Below are 22,187 nucleotides of genomic sequence, written 5' to 3'. Positions count from 1 at the left end.
AAATAAGTTTCTACAAGGGCACTTGCACCCTGGGACACTTGTTCCCTGGAGGACAGCCTCACTTTACTGAACTACTCTCAGTTCACCAGGCACTGGTTCAGTTGTGTCAATTCTGCCTGCATCTGCAATATTTTCAAAGAGTCTGAAGCCTGAACTACTTTACGAGACTTGAAGGGAGCAAACCCTGCACTTGGCTATCATATTGCACTGGTGACACATGACACTCTTTGTGTACCTGCCGAGTTCAATATTGTGAAAACTGACACTCTTATTCTTGAAATGGGCCTTTTGACTGCTTTAAACCTCTAAGTTGTTAATGGATGTGTTTCTTCCCCAACAGAACTGAATAAACCTCCTTGTTTAACCTCTGTCTCTGTTGCGACAGACTGTGCTGAGTCCGACACTGGGCTGTGCTCTGGCACCGGTGCATCAGAAAAGAAGTGATTCCCATACAACAGGAACTTAGATGTTTGACTTTGTCTGGGGAAAAAAGCTGTCCTAGGAGCTACAAAAGCAGGAAAAGAATGGCTTCATAGAATACACTACCTCCCAGAGTAGGAGTTTCAAATTCTTGCCGTCAAGGAAAAAAGAGACACTTTTATGCATCTGAACTTATGCAAGCTGAATAAAATTATTTTAAGGGACACACACACTCTCAAAGACCTAAGGACATTAAATGCCCTTGATATTGATATGCAAAATCTATTTTTATCTAATGTTTCAAAGTAGCATAGGTGTTATCCTGATTTAGACCAGTGGTCTGTTTATTCCATTCCTAATTCCCCCCACACAGCCAGTAGTAGATGCCTCTGAGGGAAATTGTAGAAGCACACCATAAAACAGCTGTGTAGAATGGCTGATAGAGAAAACATTTTTCTAGTTTTCCTTTTTTTGTTAGAGGTTAGCTTATTTTGTGTCAAATTCCTTGTTAAGATCTTTATTAATGTAATTTGAATTTTCTTACTGCCTGATGCATGGGACAAATTTGGCACAACATTGATATTTCAATTATATACTTTATAAAATTCACTAACAGGAAGACAGAGGCACTGTCACACTGTCACTCTGGATTTCTGCTTTTATTTAATGCTGCCTAGAGAATGATGGTGTTAATTTTGCAAACCTATTTTTGGGTCTGATATTTCTGCATAATTTTATTATGTGTAATACACCAGTGGACTCTCAAGAGAATTTCTGCATGGTATTGTACACATGAAGTTGGTTGGAAACTGATTTTTTTTCCATACAGCACTTTAACAGAATAAAATTGTTTTAAGATGTCTGATCTCAAACAGAAGCATAAACTCCTTTCCTAGGTAACATGCTAGTATCCAGACAAGTGACTGTGACTTGTATGGTCCCATTTGTGATCTTTTGCAAACATTTACCTCTCAAGCGTATTCCAAATTTTCAACAATTACGGAAGTTCTGTGTGACATTTGCACTTGTGACCTATATATCTCAGACTAATATAGGTTATTGTTGTAAGATAACTAATTCCCAATAAATGAAAATAATGTATACAATTAATGATCAACATTGGAACTGTGGTAAGAGCTATGTGAGACAGTTCCTGTCATGAACTTTGTTGAACATAACTGAAGATATCTCTGGTTCTACAATGAGAAAAATGGTCCATAAACCCAATGATTTGGGTTATTTATCAAATAAGTTAATGAGGATAAACACATTTTTTCAATGATCTGTAGGAATCAATACTTTCCATCAAAGCTGGTGAATATATTGAATTGCAAGTCCATAGAAATATTCTAAATTCTCAGAAATTTTTTCTTCTAGTTCAGGACAATCTTTTCACCTTGGAAATACAGGCTGTTGCATGCCTGGCACTCACATATAACCTGGAAACCCTAAGATCATGAGGAGTAATGAAGGCGAGACCATGGCAAGCACTGTTTCCACAGTACCAGTCTTTTAGTTCTATCAAACAGTCTAGCAATTGGTAAAGGAGATGGGTACTGAGGAAATTACCTGTAATGACACTGAGGAAACAGGCACCTTTAAGGGTGCCTGAGACCAGCAGCGCTTCTGAAGAGCTCAGCGCCTGAAGGTAAGACAGGCCCACGAGCCAGCCAACCAGACACATGGAAGAAAAATGAGCTATAAAACTTTCAAATCAACCTACATCCTTCCAAGTGTTTAAAGTGAGCTGGAAAAGGAAAAATGTTCTTCTGAATCCTCTCCAACTCATTTTTCCAATTCCCTGTTTTGTTGAACCTAAACAAACTCATTGTGATGCTGTCAAAATCATGCAATGAGTTCTAATGCCATCACCATAAAATAGCCACAGACTATTAAAATTCTGTAGCACTTTCTAGCCATTTCTCAAACGAAGTATAACTGTGCATAATGGTGTGATTTATTTGTATTAAATTCTACAGCCTGATCCTTCTTTCATCATAAATGATGACTACAGACCACCTTGACCCCTTTAAAATGGCTCTAGTAAACCACCTTTACATTCTCACGGTAAATAGTTAGCTAATAGTCTAAAGCAAACTTTATTTGGTATGTTGCTTCCACAACTGTGGTCTAGATCTTGTTAAAAACTTTTACTCACAATGGAAATCCAAAGACTAGACTCTGATGACAGACTTCATTTCACATCTGTGGCAATCAACACAATTTCTAGATGCAGAAACATTAAGCATAGATACACTCACCCATGCATTACCCTCAAGCCAGTTCAAAAATGGAATGTTTTAATCAGGCTTTGAAAAACTGTAAATGTCCAAACCTAAAGGGAAAAAAAAAAAACAAACCAAACCCTAGAAATCTTTTGCCTCAGCTATCTCACACTACTACCACAGAAAATTACATGCTCAGTTGTGTCCCAAAATACAGCAGTAAGGTATATATAACTCTGCACACTCATGGTGTGTGTGCAAAGCCTAATTATGAAAAAAATATATACAGAAATCAGGACAAAAGAATGATGTGAGAATGATAGGAAATAATAAATAACAACACAGAATTAACAGAGTATTTTGTATGGGACTTGTTATCCTTGATTGCTAAAACAGAATAAAGAAAGAGACAACATGGCAATTTTGAAAATAACAGTTACAGGTGAAGAGGCCTGTACTGGACCCTTACATTATTTACTTTTCATTGGTAAAGATCCAGTGAAACATAGTCCTCATCTAACCTGAGGATGCCCTCCCTGCTTCATCCCTTACACCAGGCTGAATGATTCAGCCGGCCTGATGTTGGTCTCCATTTCAGGGTGGGTTCTCATTTGTGTGAGACATCTGGAAAGTGACTGTCTCATTTGTGTCAAATGGCAGAGTCTGTTCAGATTCACCAACAGTGTAGCAAATAATGCGGTCACTGACTAGCAGGTCAGAGGCATGAGCCAAGGTCAATCAGAGAAGTACAGGAAGGTGTTGAGGTTGATGTAGGAGAGGTTTGACCTCAGCACCGCATTGCCCAGCCCCACGTTAGGAGCTGGCAGGCTGGCAAGGTCAGAGTGTCCTTGAAGCAGCCTGAAGGAAAGGTAAACAACCCCAGACGCCTTGTAAACAGCATCAGGCTGTCGCCAGAGGTGGGCTCCTCAGTGCGTGAATAGCTCATGCATGCTGGCCCCCAGCTAATGGGAGCAGACCCCTGGCTTGTGTACAAAGGTCATCAGCCTATCCAAAGCTGCCCCGCTTCGCATGCACCCCTAAAACCCCTATATAAGCTGTTTATCCCCCCAGTAAAGTTGTCTGAATGTTCTTTTAACCTTTGGAGACTGGACTTTATGAGAAGACATCCAGCTATCTGGACACTGAACCCGGGGTCACGTCGGGGATGGGCAGGCTGGGGCACAGAAAAACCTCTCGCTACAACAACACAGCTCAGCTTTTTCCCTACAGGTTGAGGCTGTCCAGAGACAGGACTGAAGGCTCTAGGCACAGCTGGAATGGGGTCTTGGGCCATGACCAGGAGTGGGGGAGGACCTACAGGGACATACAGGGCTGTTGTTTGACTCCAAAGCCTTGAAGCAGGACAAATGCTCACAGTTATAGCCCATTACTACAGCTGAAAGCCAGTTCTGGTGGACACACATTAATCCTGGTTGTGTTACTGTAAAACATTATCATTAAGTTGTTTGAACGGAATATAATACACTAGATAGAGAATACCCCTGGAAGTGTTCTAGGTCAGGCTGGATGAGACTCTGAGCAACCTGAGCAACCATGCCAGGGGGGTTGGAAATAGATGATCTTTAAGGTTCCTTTCAACCCAAACCATTCTATGATTCCATGAACATTTGACCCGCTGGGTTCTGAGTGAGAACAAGTGTGGCACTCAAAGGAAAGGGGGCTTATTTTAAGTACTTGGCTAATAGTGGAAATTTGAATATCCAACATAGTACCATAATTCTCATGCAAATGTCTCAAATATTCCTGAATGTATTGGGAAAAAGAACTGTATTTAAACAAGTACCTGGGGACCATAAATTGAGATATCTACAACCAGATGGTGAATCCCCCCCAATCTACAGGAGGCTTGCACCATTCTGGAACAGCACCTAGAAGCCCCCTACAATGTCCTGACACAGCAGGGATAACACTGTATGCCTGTGCTTAAGTAAAGAGATTGAACTCACAAGTGCCTAAAAGAGGTGTAGCTGGCCAATAGGTTTTGTAGAAATATGGAGAAGGCTTTTGTAATTACACATCATATTACTCTCCAGACTTCCTCAACTGTGTTGACTAGATCTCCATTGCTTGTATGAGGAACGCATATGTACAACTCCCAGGCAGACACCACATCTAGATTTCTACAGTTTAGGTCTGACTCTGACCACAAATATCTCCATGTGCATATCACAATTTTTCAGGACAGGTCCAGAGTGTACATTAATATATCCAAAGTCATAGATGGCAAATAACAAGTAGTAAGAACTGCCTTTTTCCTTCAAGTTAGTGAATACTGATTAAGGGTGAATGTTAAAATCTGACTGACCTTCAAAGATGGATTGCCTTGAATCCCTGAGTTTGCATGTTCCTCCTGTAACAATACCTGTAAAAAAGGGGTGTGTTACTAGCAAGACCTTGTTTTGCAGTATCTGCCTACATGTCCACTGAACTGTAAAAGTGTGAAAGAAATGGAGTTAACCTAAGTGCTTGATATGTGAGATTTTTTCTTTAGTTTCATTAATAAAACAGAACCTTGGGTTCTTGAAGGTTGATGTGAGGGTGTTCAGGAGAGGCACAAGGTAACAAAGTGCATCTTATCTAACCACCATAGACAGGTTCTTACCACAACAGCTTCTGAGGGAGAAATGCCTCCACAGAACCTCTGTTGGCCAGGTCAAACTCTCCTTCTGAAGGTGAGGTGAGCAGCTTGTTTGCACACCTGTGAGAAGGCCATTGTAACACTTGTTTTCAAAAAAACACTTGTTTTCAAATAAATCTAAGTAACTATCCTGATTGCTTGAATTTGTTTTGGACTGGCATTATTCTAGTATAAACTTCCCAGCCCAGGCAGTCCAATCTGATTTCTGACTCAGTTCTAAGGAAAAAAAACCAACACGACAATAAACAAGCAAGAAACACCCCCACACCCAAAAAAACCCCAACAACAACAAAACCCACAAACAACTAACAAACCAACCAAATAAACAAACAAAGCCCCCAAACCCCACAAATTTTCACAAAAAATACTTTCATATTTCAAGTAAGAAATAGCAATTGTTTATATATTCTTTATTCATCCATCCAAAGTCAGCTCTCTGACTTTTCTTATTGCTGTCAGATTATTGGGAAAGTGATTTTAGTTTTCCCTGAAGGACTGAACACAAGTACTGAGGTTCTAGACTGCCCTGGAGAAAGAGGACAGCAATTATTATTTCCAACAGCACTCCAGGAGTACATTATAACTGGACTTTTTTTTTTAGTTTTTTGCCAGTGACAAAATGACATCTGTGCTCAGGCTCTTTTCCTCCCACAACAGATGCATAAGATTCTGCAAGAAATTAAGTGATAGGTGAGACAGATAGAGTGTAGGTAACAGAAAATTCTTTTTTCAGATTTCAGCATTTTTTTAAATCTCAAAATTATAGCAGTATTCAAAAGTTGCAAACAGTTCTATTAACTTGGATTTTCTCAAATGACCTATGGGGTCAGACAATATTTCATTTCAAAATACTGACTTGTATCTCAGATGAGAATAATCAGATGTGAGTAAGCATAATGCAGATAGAAAAACTTTTCAACTGAGAGATTTACAGACTCTTATTTTTTTACCAGTTACAATATGAATTTTTGGGAACTTTGGACACATTGACATGGCATCTGCAAAATGAGTATTTGTACAAAGTTGAAGAACGTTAACTTCCTTCTCAGGAAAGCAGGTTCAAGTAATTTTTGATTAAATGTGTTTTCAGAAAACCAGTATCTTTTATTAATGACTGGTTACACACAGCTGCAATTTCTCCATGGTTACATGCAGTATGAAGATTTTGATGTTATCTATTCATGCTCTGAGAACTCCTCTGTTTTCTGTTATAGATATGGACTGGGTAATGTATGGTTACTAACATTCAAATGACTTCTTCAAACACAAACTCAAAGTAAGATGTCTAAAAATTCTGTATTATAAGAGCACTAGGAGACATTGTGACAGTTAAGCTTGATCAATTTAGAATGTATCTCTATGATCCATGTGATTCTTTTGATACCATTTTCACAAATAATTATTGCTTTACTTTGAAGTTTCTGCTGTATTGACTCTTGGCTGGATCTTCTCTTCTTTTTATAATGCCCAGCAAGACAATTCTAAATAGCAGATACGACTTCTTCCAGTTGAACATTGTGATCAGAAGTGCCTGGCTGTTTCTTTTTCGTAGGAATTCAGTAACAAATATAAACAATAGAAAATGAAAACTCTGAAACAATGTTGATCCAATGTTTCTACTGGCCTCATCAGAAGCTGCTTTTGACCATCTTTCTTGTTTGCATGTGTAGTGAGTTGACCCTGGCTGGATGCCAAGTAACAACTATAGCATCTCTCTCCCTCCCTCTACAACTGAACACAGGAGAGAGAAAAAAAGCAAGAAAGGACTCCTGAGTTAAGAGCTGGATCACCATCATGGGCAAAACTGACTCAAAGTGGGGTTATTAATTACATTTATTACTAGCAGGATCAGAGATAAATAGTGAAAAGTAAAATAATCTTAAAAACACCTTCCCTCTACCCCTCCTGAGGGTTACAGTCAGTTTTTTCTGCTCCTGTCAGGAAGAGGAGACCTTCCCCTGCTTCCTGTGGGGTCCCTCCCACAGGAGACAGTCCATGAACCTCTCCAGTGTGACTCCATCCCACAGGCAACAGCTCTTCACAAACCCAAGTCACATGGGTCACTTTTCAGGATGCAGTCCTTCACAAACAAGCTGCTCCAGCATGAGCCCCCACAGGGCCCCAAGTCCTACCAGGGAAACCTGCTTCAGCATGGGATCCTCTCTCCATGGGCTGCAGGTCCCTGCCATGACTCTGCTCCATCATGGGCCTCCCATTGGGTCACAGCCAACTTCGGGCATCCACCTGCTCCAGTGTGGGCTCCTCCACAGGCTGCAGGTGGATCTCTACACCCCCATGGACCTCCACGTGCTGCAGGGGCACAGCTGCCCACGTTGCAGGGGAAGCTCAGCTCTGGCACCTGGACAACCTCCTCCCCCTCCTGCTCTGTCCTTGGAGTCTACTTTGTTTTTCACATGTTCGCACTCTGCCCTTCCCTAGCTGCAATTTTCAACGGAGTAATAACTTTCTTTCCCTTCCAAAGATGTTATCACAGAAGCATTACTATCATTCCTTATTGGTTTGGCCTTGCCCAGCAGCAGGATGCCATTCTGGAGACAGCTGACATTGGCTTCACCAGACACAGGAGAAGCTTGTGGTAGTTTCTAACAGAAGGCACCCCGTAGTGCCCCAGCTACCAAAACCTGGCCATAGAAACTCTATAGAGCATGGTGTTTAATTTCAGAGTTCATTTGTTTTAATAGGCTATGCTTTACAGTACGGGCAAGTGCTCTGGGTTTGGGAATTATTCCCAAACATCTTGCCTGGGTTCCTTGATAAAGAAGCTTCCATACACAAGGGTGTTATGAGTTTAGCTAGACAGGCCTAAATTTAGGCTTTAAATTTCAGACTAGGTCTGAGACTATCAGCTGACTTGAGCTGGGCTGGACCAGCTGACGGCTGACTACTGGCCATTAGTATTCCATACAATATTCCAACATCATCTCAAAGTGTAGGAGCCAGTGTGGGAGTGGCTTCGTCAGTTCCTTCATGGCTGTGGTCCCAGAAAGAAACACTGTGCCACCCCAGGAGGGACGGGAGGCCCAGGCCCAGCACTGGCTCACCACCATGTTATCTTAGGGAAGTAAAATGTTTGTTCTTGGTTTTTCTCCCTGCTTGAGTCTGTCTCTGGGGAACTGAGTTGTCTGGAGTGATTTGTAGCTAGAATGGTGGGATTTGTGTTTGATGGAGAGTGGGGAGTTATTTCTTGTTATTTCTAACTTGTGTAAGTGTATTGTATTGTAGTTTTCGTCTAATTTTCTCTTTTCTGTACATGTATAGTTAGTTTAAGTTTAAACTAGTTTCTAGGGTTTTTTTCCTTTCTCCCTTTTCTTGGCCAAAGGGAGGGAGGCTTTGACTTCGTATTGGGCAGTTGGCATTTTGCCAGCTCAACCCAAGATGAATGGTCTGCCTGTGGATAAGCAAACTGCTGATGAGCTACCTTTTCTTCACAAATGCAAATTTCCCCTCAATGGTTGTTGATTATGAAGAATATCCTCCCCCTTACATCATTCAGATAAATGTCTTGCAAAAAATCACTGTTTAAAACTAGGTTCCAAGTACTGTGTATTTAGCAAAAAGTTACATTTACCACATCCCCTTTAACCATACAATTTGCTGCTTCATCCAGATGCTTTTTTCTTCCTGAAAGTGGCTTATTCATTGTTCTTTTTTTAAATAAGCAAATTTAATAAAACCTAAGAAAAACAGCTAGCATTAATTTGTTGCTCAATTAAGTATTAGATATTCACATTGAATATTCTGAAATAATTCTACCCAAAGAATTATTGCATCTTTAATTATGATTTGGTTTTTGAGACTGAGGGCAATGTTTAAAGAAGGATAAAATATTTAATTTTTCTTACAGAGTAGTTTGTTACAGTTTTACTTATTTGGCAACTTTAACAGATGAATTTAGCAGTATTGAATTCTGAATGTGAGTATTTCTGCATTTGGACACTCAACACTCCTCTAGGTATTTAAGTTGTTATTACATTTAATTGAGTGGGAGTAAACTTTTTGTGGCATCTATGTCCTATTAGAACACTCTGAAAATGTCTTGTGAAAGTTGTTTCACAAGTGTTAAAAATAACACTTATTTTTAACACAGAAAGGCATCGAGTCTTGCACTCAATTAATTAAAAAAGAAAAAATAGTGATGATCTTTCTCATCATTCAAGAGCTCTCTAGTTTTCAGAAACTGCATGGTCTTGAATTGAAACATGAAATCAAAATCTTAAATGATATAAATCTGCAAAGAAGTAGGAAACAGTGCAATAGTTCTCGATAATTATGGAAAATATTCTATTTGGATTTGTAAAATTTAATTGCTTTTATAACTATATTTAATTTTTTTGATACTTTCACAATGAAAACCTGAGTTACTGCTTTTGTTTTGCTAAAACAAAAACTGCTACCATTCAGGAATGTTTTTGTTTTCTGGCTTTTAATATGTGTTGAGTCCTAACTACCTACCACTAATCTGCATTTTCTCAGCATTTTTCTACAACTAGCACATATTCAATTGAAAACCTTCTGACCAGAATGAAGAGACATATACATTCAGTCATCTGTAAACTGAACAATATTTTCTGATGAAGTTCACAAGTTCAAATTAATCCCTACACTTCAAGGTCTTTTCTGGATCACGTGTCTTCTGACCCTGATGCTCGTCCTTGTTTTCTGCCTCCAGCACTGCCCTGACTGGTCTCTTCCCACATCTCGAAGTCTCATTTCAGCTCTTATGTGTCATCTTGTCTCCAGCATGCTGTCTCCTGGCCTTCCTCCTTGGCTGAAGAAAAAGAGCTTGCTTTGAACTTTGCACTTGATCCCAGTCAATGATGATGTCTGAATGTCACCTCTTAGCAATGCCTTGAAAGATGGGTGCCACTCTCACCCCTCCCTCTATCATTTAACTTTTTCATCTTGCACCACCCATTATCGCCTCCACTGTGGCATTGCTTCACACTTTTTGTTAGAGGCTCAGGGGATCTGTGTTCAGCATGCAAGGCTGCACAAATTTATTTTGGGTGTGGGTGTGAACTCAGATAAACCAACAATAAAAACAGATGTATTTCTGTTTCACTTATGCAGATATATAAAAGGGAGTCTTGAAAATGAGTTGTTAGTTTGTGTACAAAGTCGGGGTCTGTATAACTGTCAGAGTATACCTGAAGTGCCCTTTTGCAACTTTTACAAATATTTCTGCATCTTATTCTGTGTTTTTGTTGACAATGCTGCATTTTTTGATCATTTCAGTAAAATGCTAATCTCTATACACATAAAGCTACCAAGTAAACTCATGGCACTGCATTTCTATTGGAAATTTCTCTTTCCTACAGAGAGTTAAAAAGTAATTTTGACCAGGTGTGTGAAAGGGCTTTTGGGAGGTGTTGGTTTATGTCAGACTGCAGTCTCATACACCATACCCTTAACACAGGAGAAGGAAGGGCAATTAACACATATAAATCTGGAAGAGGACTGGAACAGACCAACACTCGGAAGCATCTCTGACTATGAGCAAATATCCCATTTTGCACATATCTTTTTGCAAGTGAAAATGTTGGTGGCTTAAGTTATAAAAGCATTTTATATCACATTGCTAGAACTGCAAGAACATGACCTCATAGCCAGTTGCAAGTGGTCTGTAGTTTACCGAAACGGACTGGGTTATCCTGTTAATGTATCATGTTAGAGTAACATGAGAGAGTTTTTGATAAACTGTAGTACATCTATGGCCTTTGAACTCCAGATGTGTGCTCTGCCTTTTATGGATTGTGAGAAATCTTGGGATTTTGCCTGAAATAACCACAGGAAAACACTTCTTGTTCATTTACAAATGAAATGCAAATTCGTTTCTGTATTAGTATAAAAGAGTACATGACAATAGCCAGGGTCTTGTGTCAATTAGGGTTCAAGTGAGGGATCCTTTTTCTCCACAAAGCTGATTTTTTTGTAACACAAAAAGGCAATGATATCAAAACGTACAATATGAATCCTTAAAGTTAAAAAGACAAAACTACTAATGGACAGATTTAAAACAGTCAGAAAAAAAAAAAGAGGAAGTAAGACACAGTGAGAGAGAAAAAGAGAGAAAGGGGAGGAGGGAGAATGTGAGATGTCTTTTTTTTTTCTTTTGCTAAGAAGCAGAAAGAAGAAATCAAAATATTTGATAATTACTATGAAAGATATTTTTCTGCTGGCAATTTCTTTGTAATGTTTTATGTATGAAAATAGTTTTATAAATAAAATGCTATGGGCTTTTGTTCAAACTGATATTATGTAGATTGCAGTGGTACTGAACATCCAGCAGCAGGGAAAAAAATAATGATGAACAGAGACATCTTGGCATGAATTGCATGTATAGCCTTATTTTTCAGCAAACAGTTGCTGAAGCTACCATGCAGCAAGCCAAACACAACATATAAGTATCATGAAGAGTATTAAAAATATATAAGAATGGGTTTATTATTTTCAGTGAAACATTTGCTGTTTTTATAGGCTGGTTCATTTAGACTCTGCTGTGGAATACCTTAAAAGGTAATAACACAGTATTCTGACTATAGCAGTAATTTATTACACCAGTTAATCTTGTAAAATTGCCCTCTGGATGTAATAATTTGTTATTCTTTTATTAGGCCTTCTTCTGCATACCATGTTTATCATAAAGATGTCACCAGTGTGATGCCTAGCAACCAGTACAATGTTCCGGAGGTGTTTGCATACATTTTCCTGAGGGAGAGACTTGCCTCATCCCTGCTTGGGAGAGCTGTCACTGTATTCTGATGTATGAGGGATAAAAGGAGTCCCTGCTGCAGTCTCCAATAAGCTGAAGTCATGGCCTGAAAGCACTGACTTGGCATCACTATGCTGTGTTAGAAAATGTGTCAATTATCAGATGGACTGCCTAAGGGTATCGCCTGGGTCTAGGTCATAAAATCATCAGGACTAAGGGGGAAAAAAATTGATGAGGAAGTAAGTTGAATTAATTGATAACTAGGAGGACTGCATGTGAAATATATTCTGTAAAACACACAGACCCAGATATTTTCTCTCTTCAACTTGCTTCCGGTATAATCAATGAATATGGAAAGTACAAAATGCCTCCCAATTTTGACTGAGTACCTCCTCAGTCTGTACAAGCTTGTAATATTTTACTGACTTTCTCATTATTAAAAAAAAAAAACACACAAAAAAACCCCTCAAAAAACACCAAAAAATAGTCAAGGAAGACAAGGAGCTATAAAAATAAAAGTAAAATCATGCTAATATTTTACAGCTATTTTTCTGTTATTGCAATTCTTAATACACTGCACAACTGTTTGTATGTGAATACAGTAGGGACCACTTAAATGTCTAGCCTGAGGCCTGATTCATGAAAGCTTTATACACCATTTATGAAGGTATCTGTAGTGTTTACTCAGAAAAAGTAAGGAATACATAGTTTTACAATTGTTCCTCTGCACACCCCTATTCCCGTCACCTGCCTGTAGCCCTCAATGATAGAAATGGGAAGAACACCGGGGATCCTTCAAGTACTTGGGCTGTTCAGAAATTTAGGTGTCATAATTAGTGATTTTACCCTAGAAGCTCAACACTCCGCACATGAATACTTTGGCCTAATTTTTTCCATTCAGAGCTACGTATGTAAGTATAAAGCACTCATCATGAGCTAGTGCCTTGACAGGACAATGGAATTTGAGTCCTTACCAGAGCGCAGGGGTCATTCAAGATGAGGTTATAATCTGTACAGATACACCACAATCTAGGAGGTGTTTCTCCTTAACTGAACAACCTAACTAGGTAACTTATTGTTTAAATGCCTCTTAGTCCATTAATTTCATTACATGTCTTCCTCTCAGGTTTATCGAGATAAAGCGTTTCCTAAATAACTATTTACCACCTTTGCCATGTTTGTTTCTCATTAATTCAGTTCTCATAGGAAAGCAAGCTACTCACATGTATGTCTCCAACATTTACAAGTACCTTTTGCTTGCTGCTGGAATGCCACATTGTGATGCTTTGGCTTTGACTGTAAAGTCAGTACTTCAATACGAAGAAAAAGCTGCTTCTTATCATATTGGTAGCAAAAATTCACCTCTCTGTCCAAGAGAAAATTTTAAGAGGGACAAATAAGTGCCTTTTTGTCACTTCTCTTTGGCTCTGTTCACCCTTTAGAGGACATCTCTCCTCATGCAACAGTTCATGATTTTGTACAAGGTGGATTTCTGTAACAGCCACACACACAAATGCAAGACATTCTTTGTAGATGAAAGGAAAAATAGAGTATAACATCACCCTTTTGAAAAGAGTCTGGGAATTGCAGCCAAGAACTTCTGACTTTTATTTGGCTGGTTTCTCCACACTCAAGAGAGGGTGGGAGCAAAGAGACCTGCTGAGGCTTTCACAGCAGCTAAACACAAGAGCTGCTTCTTGCTCTGGGTCCTGGGAACATTCACTCTGCAAGTTCCTGAGACAGTCACATCTGAATCCACAAAATGTTTGAAAAATCATAGATAGAACCGGTGAGAAATTGGAATACTTGCCACATGGAAACTCTAAGTTTTCAGGGGAAATAAATGAACAAACAGCAAACAACCAACCCCCTGAAAACAACTTACTGAACTGGTTTAGAACTTCATGTTTTTAAACTTCTCTAGGAGGGACAATTCTGGAATGCATTTCCAAGATATTTTCACTGTTAGCTTTCCCAAAATATTTCTAAATGTTTCCAAATACTCTTGTGATGTCTAGAGCACTCTGCTCTCTTTCCTCCAGACAAATTACTGAGTACTGCATGGAACAACAACGTATGTCTCAGCAGCTCTCTATGCATCAGTCTTTTAAGAGCCACAGCTGAAGTAGTCAGACCAGCACTTTACTACCACACAGAGGATCTGGAAATTAATTTCTGAGAGAAAACTGAAATTAGCTGGAGAAGTGAAATCATTGCAGGGAGGCTTTTGATTTTGGAGGAAGCCTGCTTTCCACCTGACAATCATTCTAGTAACAAATCACAGAAAACTCTTGAGAATCACAGATGGATTCTGAATATAGTGGGAGCACTGTGCAGAAGAAACAATATGACCCATATTTCTGGACCAACAGGCAGATATCCGTGTGCCAGATGACAGTCTGATAGAGTCTGGGGTAATCTTCAAGGCAGACATAGATGAAAGCAAATGTTTCTTGCACTCATATCTAGCTAAGTGTGACTTCAAGTTTAAGAGGACCCCAGACCATAAATCTAGAAATATTTGCCTTTGCCTTGTTTAGGGAAATACTGACCTGTCAAGACAGATCATCTTTACAAGGCTGGGATTTTGTCCCTCAGTCTATAGAAAAAGCTCTACATTACAAAAAGTAACATGCAAGACTATTTCCTCATTTTCAATTGGTAAAAAGTCTATCAAACCTCAGAAGTGTTACTAGAAAGCAACAGATCTTAAACAGATATTTCCCATATGATAAAATGAAGGGATTAAGACGTTTTCAGCTACAATTGCAAGAGCTGTAATCTGGTGTTGAGTTTCCATATACTAGCTTCTCTGTCTAACATTAAAAAAATTCTCATAACGGTAAAGGTTAAACAGAAATTAGGAATTTGGTGATACTTCTGTGTCTTCCAGATTCCAATTGTCTTTAGTGAACAGCTTTTTCTTTTTTCCTATGTTTTGACAGCTAGGTTTCTGCCCCTCATATAATTCAGACATGAGAAAATGTGGGTAAAGACTTAAAAGAAAATTAAGGAATTTCTTCAAACTTCATATGGAATCTGTTTGAAATTCATTACAGTGTTGAGCATGAAGAAAAGGAAAGATGGAAAGATCTTATTTGGCCTGCTTCATCCTTGAGACATAAAGAATAGGGTATACTGTTTTACGTCTATAGAATCATTGGAGGTAATAAAAAGCCTCTCACTAATTTCAGTAGTGAAGGAAAAATTCTCAGACTGTCCAAAGACTTCTGACATTTTCCAGTAAACCTAAGAAAGCCAAATGTTACACTGCTGTAACTGACATTCTTTCTGCTCTTTGCAATCAAAAAATAATCAAGTGTTATGCTACAAAGGCAGAAATATGTGACTTTCGGTTTCCAATATATGTGTCCATATGACAGAATTCTAACAAGTTATGTGGGGCAATTACCTTTTAAATACACAATAATGAAGGAAAAATCCTGCTTCCTCACTCTGAGGAAGAATCTTACAAGCCTGTGTGAGTACTGGATTCAGCACCTGGAATCACAGATATTTTCCAAAGCATGACAAAATTCAGTTTGAATAAACAGACTCCTGGATATGAAGCCAAATTGTTCAGAAGATGCATCTATGTTTGCACAAATGCATTAATTTTTTTTCTTCTGTTTACCTTTTTAACATTAAAAAAAAAAAAGATAATTTGGTTTGGATAAAGCTAAGTTGCCATCTTAGTGTAACTACTTGTAAATATAGCAGCTATTTTTTAAGTATTGCTGTCATTTTCTTTGACTAAAGTTACAGAAATTCTTTGAATTTTATATAGGGGACTAAATTTGTAATGGAAAATGATGTTTGATGGTGTTTAAATGCAGAGTATGTCACTGTATAAAGCATAGGGCTCTTTTAAGTTATTTTTTTTAACTTCTTGACATGTGTCACAATTTGGAATTCTGCTCTCATGGGATAAATGCCAGATTACATGGTGTAGTATTTTTATCCTCTGTACTTTCACTGTAGAAGCATACAACATCAAAGAAGAGGCAGATCACTCACATCAGCAGAAAATGGAATAGGACTATAATATGCTTGCTTTGATCTCTCCTTCTAATAATTATCTTGGCTACATGCATACATTGAAAGTAAGATTTGAATTAATAAGGCCAAGAGACCCTGGAAAATGTAAGAAGGATATCTGAATACTAACTTTGACTATCTTTAACAAGATAAACTGCAATTGAGCCTACAAAGTTGTGAATTGTTAATTTAAGGCAATAATCCTTAAGTGTTATTCTTTCTTTAACTTGTCACCGCTGCATTCAGCAGATGCAATCAGTCCAATTAAGACAGTATCTTTTCAGAATCACACTCACTGAGATTTGGTGTGGAGAGGGTGCTATTTAGCTAGCACCCATTTGATTTCATATAGGTTTTCAAACAGGAGGGCCTACGGTAAAAATCATTAAATTTATATAAAAAGTCATCATTACACAGTCTGTTATCATTAAAAACTATTCTAATATTGCCTTAGGAAAGATATTGCTTTTGATATGGAAAGTAAATCAAATCATCCACATCCACATAGGATTTATACAGAGGCAAGAAACATATTGCATGCCTGGTCAGTCATTTTTTCAAATTTTTAACCAGTGTTTATTGCTATATTGTGTTTTGGGAATCCTCTTTCTGCCCGATGTGAATAGAAATTATAGTATAAACAGGGTGGTTATGTGTGAAAGCCTCATATGGTTAATACAGTCTGGAAGAGCAGAAACCTATTGCAGTTCAACAGTCCTACAGAATGAGTTTGTCATTCTTCTGCTTCATTTCTGATATGTGTGAGTTACATCAGAGCACATTGCTCCCAAAGCCAGATGTTGCAACTTCAAATATTGTTTGATAAATCTTGGCTGAGCTACTAACCATCATGCTAATACAATGCCCTGCAGTGTACAAAGGGATGCATAATGTGCTAGCCAGACTGACTTAAGCACAGTATGAATTAGACAAATGAGAATGAGCACATCTATGGTTAATATACCAAACGCAAGTTCCAAAAAGCCACTTGAACAAAGACAGTCTGTCAAAACAGCAGAAGCTCCTGTTGTCCTCAAAATCCCAGTCAAAGGTTAAGAATGTCCTTTTAAAATGGGGTTAGCTGGGCATACATGTAATAGATCAACATGCAGAAATAAGTGCTTTGAAGAAATGCTCTCTCCACTGAAAAAGGCACGCTTTTCTCATCTGCTGAACTTACCTGACAGTGGATGGGAGTTGCAAGAGAAAAGGTTTTATTCAGTGACCATGTTAGGAACAGCTTTGTTAAGTTCTGAGACCAGCACTTCTCATTGAAATACGAGCACTACTAAATACTCATCACCTAGTGGTCCCATGTCAGAGAGAGAAACAAAAGAAAGTGTTTGTGACCGTGTTTAATTATCATCAGGAAACATTTCTCTACAAACACTTGCCATAGACAGAATGATATTTACAGAAAAACACTAAGTGCTTCAGGAGTCCCTTCTAGTCTCCTGCCCTGAGGTTCTTATACTCTCAATAGCTACTGAGTTCCCACAATTGCCAACAAAAATTCAGAAACCTGGGGTTTTTTTTTCCTGTCTTGCCAAGTTCTTTGCTAGTTTTCAGTGTGGGAGGATAGATCACTACAGCTAAAGCAGTGGCTGGGAGCATGTCCCATGTAAGCAAAAACTGTTCCCAGCAGTTGTTACATGCTAGCACTCTCCAGTTGCACAACGTCCAGCCACAGCATGCTAGGATTCAGGTTCCCATCAAGCCAGCCACTTCAGTTGAAATGTTAGAGCAACCCAGGGACAACTTAAGGGAGCACCTCATCCTGGTTGGGCCTGGAAGGTAATTCAGCTTGGTTGCACCTTCTTAACGCTGCCAAGTGGTTACATTCAAGATTTCTTTCCAGTTGCACCAAATTGTTGTGGTACACTGTTTTAACAAGGGGAAATATAAGACATCCACAGAGGTTTTAGAAAGCAGGAGGCTTCTTCCTCCCAGTGAACATATGATACCTTTAAAAGTGTCTCCAGCTACTGTTACAATTTAAGGATATAGAGGAGGTTTCAGTTTATTTATCTGTCCTAAAAATGTTCCAAGTAGGTGCTATGGTAATAGAATACTGTGGTAAAAGACAGTCATGGTATAATTTCACCAGTGGTGGCTTAATTATATTTGTTCAAAATAAAGCTCTTGAAACTTACTGTATGTTTTTCATAGTACTGGAATATTTCTGAACTCATAAGACACAGAAAGTTTCTTGAAAATGTTAGGCCTTCTCCTCTCCTAAGCAAACATCTGTAGTCGGTTGACCCTGTCCAGGAGCAGAGCATCCACACAGCCACTTACCACTCCCAGGGGGATGGGGGAATGAACAGGAGGAGAAAAAGTGAGAAGACTCATGGGTTTTGTAAGTGAAGGGAATAGGTGAAAAAACATAGCAAAAAACCTCACTGCAAGTGATGCAAAATCAATTACTCACCACCTTTCCCAAGCAGACCCATGCCCAAGCAGTTTCTAAGCAAAGACCAAGGTCCTAGTCTATACTGCTGAGATTGACAACATGTGGTGTTCCCTTAGCCAGCACAGCTCAGCTGCTTCAGGGATGTGCCCTCCCAAACTCTTGACAACCCCCTGCCTACTCGCTGAGACAGAGTGATAAACAGAGAAGGCCTTGATGCTGTGCAAGCACTGGTCAGCAACAACCAAAACACTGGTGGGCTATCAATATTGATTTGGTCACTAATGCAAAACACCACACAGGCCACTATTAAGAAAGTTAACTCTATCCCAGGATAAAGCCAAATATTTATACTCACTGTTTTGCTGACCTGATGGCTTGACCCTCAGCCTTTGAAAGAAGATAACTTAGGAGCAAAACTGAATTATCTATTACATAAACCACTGCAACTGGAAATTGCTGTCAGCTAATATAAGTTATGTTGCAGAGAAAAATTCAGAGTGGAAATGGTACTGTCAGATGGTGAGAAAGCTGTTTCACAATTTTGTTATGATGGTGAATGCTCAAGGCTTGATGTGGTTTCACCTCAGTAGAAGAACTGGGAAAAGGAAAAAAAAATGCAGACTGCTAAGATTCTTGATTCCACAGGGCAAAATTTAATAGATTAAGGGAAGTAGTTAGAGTGATCAGGTACACCTAGGAGCAGTGAGACAAAACTTTTTAGGAAATTTCGAAAGTCTTCAAATCTAAGACAACAGACTCTGTATTCAAAGCAAGGGAAAAGCACTTCTAGAGAGGAGATCCTGAACACATTTGAAGGAATAATCACACTGGGAAAATATATAAACAGAAAGCCTACAGGGAATGGGGAAAAGTTTTTCTGTTTTTATCCAGAGACATGAAAAAGTTTCTAAAAGGCAAGCTGAACTGAAATATGCACCATTTTTTACTATAAGTGGTTTTTTTTGTCTTAGATATATTCAGTTAAAAATTAGTGAAAATCTTCATTACTGCAGATCACTTAGAAAGAGTTCTTCATATGCACAACTTCTTTTGTCACATAAGTATGCAATCTTCATATTTACAATGTGTTTTTATGAGAACAACCTTCCTTGCCTAACAAGTAAGTAAAAGCAGACATTAGAAATTTAATGGAATCACACTTTTATGAATAATTTTTCTCAGTCCATGACAGAATTTTGATTAATTCTTTTCCTTCACTTTGCTGTGGTCATCCGTACCACTATTGCTGGTCTCTCTACTTCTTTGTCACAAATCTCTGGAATGTTTTATCCAGGCAAACATGGATACATGTATGAATATATATGTATGAATGGGTCTATTTACATGTGAATAAATCTATTTATTCACAAGTAAGTTTGTTTGTTTGTTTGTTTGTTTTCTGCTGAAAGTGCTTGCCCAGCTGATCTGTATATGCACATGGAAAAAAAATTGAAAGCAAAAATAAAATTGAATGTGAAATCTGCTAGGAAGAGTATAAATCTGGTCTATACACTTATTTCCTTTCTAGACAGGCAAAACTTTAGCTTCCCTTTTTCCTTTAAAATAAAGCATCAGGAGACCACATACCCAGTGAAATTCTTTCCACCTGCCTCTCCCCTCACCATTACAGGAATGAATTCTGCAAGTACACAATACACAGAATTCCAGTTAAAGCCATTAAAAACTGCATGTGCTCAACACTTTTTACAGGATGATCTTCTGAGGAATCACTCACAAAAGTGCTCATGCCTTTCTGAGAGTTCACAAAGCTAGCCTCACCCGCCTAACCTCATCCACCTGTCATTGTCACTGTGCCAATGCACCCTACAAATGCTATTCTCCTCTTCTGTCAGCCAGGCTTTGGCCTTAAGCCTCTCCCAATGTGTCTGTCTTTCTTCTTTCTACTCCTGAAAGAGTAAGAAAAGAAACACCTCATTTTCATAAAGATTCTCAAAATAACTGTTTGTGATGGATTCTGCATTTCCCATCTCCCTCTTAAGTAATAACCATTTTTTAGGTATAATTTGATTCTCATCATTAAGGCAAAAAGTTGAGCTTAAACCTTTCCATGACAGACATGGTTTAATAAGCTCCTCCTTTTGTTAATTTATAACAATATGTGTTATTTCCAAACACATAAATTTTAATTATAACTCAATTTAATATGTGTAGTGTATTTGACGTATTTGGGTTGACAAATAAATGACCAGCCATGCAAACAGTTTATAGTGCTAACTGGTCCAGTGTTCCATCTTTGAATCTGGTCAGTAACTGAACACTAGATAAGAATTTAAAAACACTTTCATGATTTATTTAATTTCCAACAATATTTCTGTCTTGAATAGCAGCTTGAAAAGAGTGGGAGGCAGGCAGGGAGGCAGGGAGGCAGGAAGGGAGGAGAGAGGGAAGTGCAGAAGGAAGTGCGGAAGTGTGGAAGGAAGTGCGGAAGGAAGTGCGGAAGGAAGGAAGTGTGGAAGGAAGTAAGGAAGTGCGGCAGGAAGGAAGTGCAGAAGTGTGGAAGGAAGTGCGGAAGTGCGGAAGTGCGGAAGTGCGGAAGTGCGGAAGGAAGGAAGTGCGGAAAGAAGGAAGTGCAGAAGGAAGGAAGTGCGGAAGTACGGAAGGAAGTGCGGAAGGAAGTGCGGAAGGAAGGAAGTGCGGAAGGAAGTGCGGAAGGAAGTGCGGAAGGAAGGAAGTGCGGAAGGAAGGAAGTGCGGAAGGAAGGAAGTGCGGAAGGAAGTGCGGAAGGAAGGAAGTGCGGAAGGAAGGAAGCGCGGAAGGAAGTGCGGAAGTGCGGAAGGAAGTGCGGAAGGAAGTGCGGAAGGAAGTGCGGAAGGAAGGAAGGAAGGAAGGAAGTGCGGAAGGAAGGAAGTGCGGAAGGAAGGAAGTGCGGAAGGAAGTGCGGAAGGAAGTGCGGAAGGAAGTGCGGAAGGAAGGAAGGAAGTGCGGAAGGAAGGAAGGAAGTGCGGAAGGAAGGAAGGAAGTGCGGAAGGAAGGAAGTGCGGAAGGAAGGAAGTGCGGAAGGAAGGAAGTGCGGAAGGAAGGAAGGAAGGAAGTGCGGAAGGAAGGAAGGAAGGAAGGAAGGAAGGAAGGAAGTGCGGAAGGAAGGAAAGAAGTGCGGAAGGAAGGAAGTGCGGAAGGAAGGAAGTGCGGAAGGAAGGAAGTGCAGAAGGAAGGAAGGAAGGAAGTGCGGAAGGAAGGAAGGAAGGAAGTGCGGAAGGAAGGAAGTGCGGAAGGAAGGAAGTGCGGAAGGAAGGAAGGAAGGAAGTGCGGAAGGAAGGAAGTGCGGAAGGAAGGAAGGAAGGAAGTGCGGAAGGAAGGAAGGAAGTGCGGAAGGAAGGAAGGAAGTGCGGAAGGAAGGAAGGAAGGAAGTGCGGAAGGAAGGAAGTGCGGAAGGAAGGAAGGAAGGAAGTGCGGAAGGAAGGAAGGAAGTGCGGAAGGAAGGAAGGAAGGAAGTGCGGAAGGAAGGAAGGAAGGAAGGAAGTGCGGAAGGAAGTGCGGAAGGAAGGAAGGAAGGAAGTGCGGAAGGAAGGAAGTGCGGAAGGAAGGAAGTGCGGAAGGAAGGAAGGAAGGAAGTGCGGAAGGAAGGAAGTGCGGAAGGAAGGAAGGAAGGAAGTGCGGAAGGAAGGAAGGAAGGAAGTGCGGAAGGAAGGAAGTGCGGAAGGAAGGAAGGAAGTGCGGAAGGAAGGAAGTGCGGAAGGA

This window comes from Pithys albifrons, chromosome 4, assembly GCF_047495875.1.
Source record: "Pithys albifrons albifrons isolate INPA30051 chromosome 4, PitAlb_v1, whole genome shotgun sequence".
Taxonomy (NCBI): Eukaryota; Metazoa; Chordata; class Aves; order Passeriformes; family Thamnophilidae; genus Pithys; species Pithys albifrons.
This window is presented reverse-complemented; position numbering follows the sequence as displayed.